The sequence below is a fragment of the Varroa jacobsoni genome, unplaced genomic scaffold, assembly GCF_002532875.2.
Source record: "Varroa jacobsoni isolate VJ856 unplaced genomic scaffold, vjacob_1.0 scaffold_948, whole genome shotgun sequence".
Lineage (NCBI taxonomy): Eukaryota > Metazoa > Arthropoda > Arachnida > Mesostigmata > Varroidae > Varroa > Varroa jacobsoni.
The window spans coordinates 55,054-61,082 of NW_019213850.1; the positions used below are offsets into that span (position 1 = coordinate 55,054).

At 41.7% G+C, this 6,029-nt stretch overlaps 1 long non-coding RNA gene across 1 annotated transcript; it reads left to right on the plus strand.

Annotated features, from left to right (window-relative positions):
• The first annotated feature begins 200 nt into the window (after nt 1-200).
• On the plus strand, nt 201-4,798 carry LOC147752842 (uncharacterized). The gene is made up of 4 exons (XR_015312989.1): nt 201-370; nt 665-1,348; nt 2,489-2,678; nt 4,393-4,798. It is a non-coding gene; the product is annotated as an uncharacterized LOC147752842 (long non-coding RNA).
• The last annotated feature ends 1,231 nt before the right edge of the window (nt 4,799-6,029 follow it).

Genomic DNA, 6,029 nt, shown 5'->3' on the forward strand with positions numbered 1-6,029 from the left:
GATTGAGATGTCCTCGCGAAATCTTTTTTTAGGTATAGTTCAACCATCGGAAACCTCAACAGCCTGGTGTCTCGTCTGTCGACCACAGCGGGTGCTCTGGGACGCAATCCACAGGTGCCTCTCTCCCTCGTCCTGCCCTTGCCCAAACACGGCGGGCCCTTGAGGGACTCCGGGCCATTCTTGGTGTACTCGCCGATACGATGCAAGCTCCATTGGTTTGTTCCTCAGCTGCTCAGTTTTGAGTTTGGACCGGCAGCTTAGTTTCTCCTGCTCGCTCGGCAGCCTTCGCTTCGTCTAAGTTATCCTATTACTCTCAATATCATTTTCTCGGTTAGCTTAAGAGCGATCCCGCTAGCACGCTGTAAGCAAGGTAGGCATCGCATGTCTTCAACCTTGCCGTAAAAATGCAGGATAAGAAAATTAGGGTAGCGTCGAACCAACAATTCTCTTGCCAGGTTACGGACTTCGATTCGTCAAATGCAACAACAGCGACTGCTATGACAACTTTTGGAAAATTCCTTTACAGTTACTAAGCTATGCAGAGATCATGTAAAAGGAAGGCGGTGTGCAGGTATAGTTAAGGTTACATATAGTAGCACAAGTTCTCAAACTTCTTCCAGTACTAAAAGCCTATTTCCTGGCTCAACTGTTGTTGTTGTTGTAGTATCGTTTCCGGATCTTCATCGGTGCCTCAGGACCAGTTAATGATACTTGTTGTGAACCCTTTTCCAAGAAGAAACAATACTGTTTACAATCATCGTGAATTATCATCTCCGATCATTGTCAACGGGACAGAAACAACTAGCAATACGTTTACTTTTTCGAAAGTGGGTTTGACGACACCTGGAGCTAACCTCCGAAGCTACCATATTGGGTGCGTGTGGCGTAGTGAAAGTGAATGCTATTCTATTCATTTAAAAGCAGAGAAAAGCCGCTCTTCAGTGAAATCGCCGAGAGCATCTTTTAATACAGATTAAATCGCTTAGCTCGATAACGAACAGTCCCGAAAGATCATCGCACAAATAAGGTAGACAGCAAAAGGGGGTGTATACAGTCAACAGATGCTGAAATTAACGGGACTAACCAAATCCCCAATCACAATTAGAAACGCCATTTTCTGTCAAATCGAATAAAGCTGTATAAAACATTGTTCAAGCCACTCACGCTACCGAGTACTGCAGCTACTACCCCAGATTACTATAGTAGCTTCAAAAGAGAAAAATTAGAGACGATTAGGGTCAATGCGTCCCTTCTTAGTCCAGTTTCAACAAACGCGCGCTATATCAAGCAGTAATCCAGTGTGAGCTAGAGATTCTCATGCCATCGTACTGGAGTACTCTCGAATCAGGTAAGAGCGCTCATCATTAGTACTCAAATTTATAAGCGATGCACAGAAGTGTTCTTTCCCTTAATGCGAATACATCTCTTGGAACGCTGAAGCTCCCGTTAATTTTTGACTGTAGGTGCCAAATGTTCATAATAGCAAAAAAGATCGATACCACATGCAGGACTGCTAGTTGGTAGTATTGCGTGTAAGGACTAGAAGGCAGTCAATCAAAGCCAGGAAGAATAACAGCATAAGACCTGCTTTGTTTTTTCGTAGTTTGATAAAGTAACGTCAAAGTTTATTTTTGCTATAATAAAATGGGCAACAACGAAATAACATTTGCCTCGCTGAAGGCGTAAACTACAGGAAGTGCTGAAAAAACAACAAAAGCATACATTCAAATAAGCTACGATGAATAGCTCTACTGGTTGCATCGTTGCTGTTAAGTTGGATATGATCTTAAACGCGCTACAGCCAGCTTTGCCTTTTCCCCTCTAAGTTTTTATACAAATAACTAAGCGAATGCTGGTTCTATCTTGGCCGACCGACGCTAATGTATGGATCTTTAATAGTTTCTGCACAATATGTAGCACCTATATACATACTCGTGTATATCGTATTAGCACATGAGATATACAGCAGCACGCAATGACTTCACTCCTCAGCCCGGTTCCAGCACAAACATTTCGCAATTTTTATGGACTACACATAAGGCCAGAAAGGTACCAAACTTCCATTCGACATTAGGGGCAATGAGCTTGCGATACGCTGCCGAATCCAGGCTGCTCATGCACTTTCGAAAAGAGCCGCAGGCTTATTACTAGCCAGTTAACCAGCCCGGTTACTAGGTGCTATGGGTCAAACATGGGTGAGAGATTAGAGTGGGAATAGCGATCGCTAGTAATCCTGTCGCTCCTGCTGAAGCTCTTATGAAGCCCGTAGTGTAATGGACATTTGCGAAAACTTGAAAAGTTCAAATGATGCATATTTACGGATGTCGCGGCACACAGTACGCGTAAACGAACATATAGTATAGCAATAAACTTTATCTATCGGGAAATGTTTAAACAAGCATCTCTCAGGTAGGCAAAATTGGACACCTGCACATTTATAGTACATGATCATGTGGTTAGCAATAAAAATGCTATTACGTGTCTTCAGGAAAACTCCAAAATCGTTCCTAAATATCATACAACGTATATTGATGATAGCGTAACTGACTATAGTGAAGTCCAGCTATCTCTTTTCTGACTGCCATTGCACTTGCACCTCCCGGAAGGAGACTAGTTGTATTCGAAACGAGCACGACATTGTTCCTGTTCATCCAACGAGGCAGCGGGTCTCGTTAACTGTGAGTATCCCGTAGCAACAAGCCAATAACATGTTGAGCCGCTAGGGCTTCGAGGCGACGCTTAACTCACCGTCGTAGCTACTGCTGGTAGCAAGTGTCGCCCCCTCGTATAACTTCCCTTACCTGTTAGTGTCTCAGCAATTGTACATAACTGGACTGGTAAATAGTTTTTTTCTTTTTTTTATTGCTTATTGGTGCGCAGCATTTGGTTCCATCATGCCTATTGAGTCATGCATGTAGGCGGCTGTGATCGATCGTAGCGTTCAAACGGTGTCTCTATGGGGGATTTTTTTATTAGCCGATTGCTTTCCGATGCCAATATGATTAACAGTTCTTCGAGCCAGAGACAAGCGTGCCGTGTGATGAGGCGTCAGCTGGATAGGTGGGAAATCAACGGATAAATTTATGCTAGGTACATGTTGAAAGATTACAATCAAAATGTTCCGCTATATAAAATGCTCATGACAACAAAAATGCCTTTATGTAATACTGGCTTCAGCTTAGCAGAGCGGTACATACGCCGTGTACATAACCCTATGCTAAATAATGGAAATTACATAAAGTTGACCGTACGTCAACTAAGTGACTAAATCTATATCAAGTCGATAAAGCCAATATAGATAAATCAAGCGTGACTTCAAAAACGCACTACTTTTTTTTTGTTATAGCTCTACAGTATATTGTGTAAAGGACTAGTCAGACTAGGTCTATGATGCTACAGGATCATTGTTGAACTCAGAGCAGGGTTGGAGCAAGGTATCTTTCTATTGTATTTGATTGGCCCGCCTCTAAAGCCCAGCACCATGACGAACTTTATAGTGCCTTCTATATAATTAAGGCACATGACGCCGAACTGTTCATATATGCTTATTATTCGTAATCCCTATCGAAACAAAGTTTTATATCATAATGTAAGAGAGTCGATACTTCGATCGAAATCGATACGAAAATCTGTGCTTCAAATACATGGAATCACTGAATAACCCACGCAGGCATACGTACACGCAGATTTCTGTGTGTGTGATTGTTTGCAGTGCTTTTATAATTTTCGACCTCGTTGAAATCGTATATATGAAATTGGTTTATGACAGAAGAACAAAATCACAATAGAGGAAGAAAAATAGCAGCTAGAGACAGATCATTCTATATGTGCCGAGTATACGTGTGTATATATTCGAGGAGCAGATCCTGTGCACTTGTCTCGACCTAAATATCAATAACCCTAGTGGTCCAGCTTCGGGACGGTCTTCGAACTAAGAACTTTGTTTGAACTTTATTACGATAAGTTACTTGCTGGTACCGGGCACTAGTCTTCCGACAAGATTGTAAATCGCACTACATATTGTTCATTCTTGATTGAGGTATAGAGTTAGATTTTTCACACTTACTCAGGTGGCAGCTGGACGAAAAAAAAATGATGGTACCAAGTGCGCTGTGTTGATATCCCTTAACGGAAGTGGCTATACAACATAGAATAGTACATATATATAAACCCAGCTAAATTTTTAAATTATGCAGCCGAAATTCGGTGCTCTTTGATTGTATCGGGTCGCATTTCAGTTCCTTCCCATGTGAGACCATTGTAAGTTGTAGTGACTTTTCAAATGCAGTTTTATCATTATGTACCGCGTTAAGGCAAGTTGTTCGATGAGTACAAATGATGCCCACTGGTCTAACTATCAGTCAACTAATACATACAAAACCTCTTTTGCAGGACAAATGGCTTTGAATCGAATCATACGTTCAATGTGTATAGGGGCCAGCATAAAGAAGAAAATAAAAAATAAGATCTCAATTGCAGTATTGTGTACTGCGCAAAATACCGACCACGATAAACGCTACGCTTTATATATAGTGTGCCCTAATCTGCCAGGATTTACTTAGCAGCTTGTGTGAATTTGCCTATTGGCAATGTTTTTTTTCTTCGTATATTTAGCAGTGGTATGAATATTTTCTTCAAGGCTGGAGTACTTTTAGATCGGGAAACAGTAGTGTAATGTTAAATTTTCGTACTAGATTATTATCGGGTTATAATTTGCACCTTTTAGACTATTCGCAGGCAACACAAAAAATTTATACAGCGTCTACGTACAATCGTATCTGTTACACGTATACGTATCATCTGAGCATATCGAGTTCAATGAAATAAATGTATAGCATAACCAAGTGTGGTGACTTGTCCTGCCAAATTTAGCGGTGCCAATGAGTCGCACTGAAATTGGAAAGGGTCAAGATAATAACTGGGCTACTATAAGACAATTTCGAAAATATCGAAAATAGATCGCCCTATGATAGTCTTACTGCAGCATGCATTAGTGACGCCATTTTCTAGCTTTTCGAACGGTGAGAGAATTAGATAGAAAACGCTAACTCGAGTAGTATTGGCGTCTAGCGATTCAGCATCAGTGGTAATGACAGGGCAGGCAGCGCAGTAACATTAATACTGTAACAATGATGACGGCGGCAAGGCTAACCTATATTGTCCTAATCAAATTACATTCATCTACCATTTTTTCATTCCTGTGGTAGAATTATGAACGTACGTGAGAAAAGAACACGCTATACACGACAAGAAAATAGAAATGAAAAATAATTTCCTAAATAGCTCTCTGGTAAAAATGCAACGATCTGCAAATGGGTGTGAAAATGATAACTAGCATTCTCTATGATAGGGTCTATATAATCTAAACAGCGCAGTAATGCTATTCACTGGCCGAGTGAATGAGTGAGTCGCAAATGCCATATAGTCATCTAGCCATGTGGGAAGACTTCTTCTGCTACCGTACGTGAGACCAGTGGATAATGCGTAAACCGAATCTGGACGAAGACAGGTGAAGGTCTCGGAGACGAGTGGAGCACATAGCAAGCCTTCTAAACTGTGTGTATCGCGGAGTGACCTCGGCTATATAAGCTGTGCGAAGCAAGAGGAGTGCGTACCTCTATACGCCGTCAGGAGAACTATGTCCGTCGCAATTATCCGTTGAATGAAACAATGTGGTATTAATTCTGAGCATGGATTTCCAAAACAGAGAAAGGCGAAGGAGGACTCGCCAAACAAGCTTGAAATCGTTGGCTGGAAAGTGACAGTCGTATAAGGAGCAAATCCAGATGTATAGGGAAAGATAGATGAATACTGATAGCTTGCGGCGGTTCTAATGCAGGAGGGATGAGCATAAAGAGCGATGCATAACACTGCATCACTTCATGCGGGGGGACTGGGGCAAAGTTGTACGCCAGAGAGACGGTGTGCACTGCTGGCCACAGAGCAATAAATCCGACAATGAAGGATAACTTTGACAGACACACGCGAGTGTTGTCTGCAAGCTTGTCGTGCTTATCTACCTGTCTTAC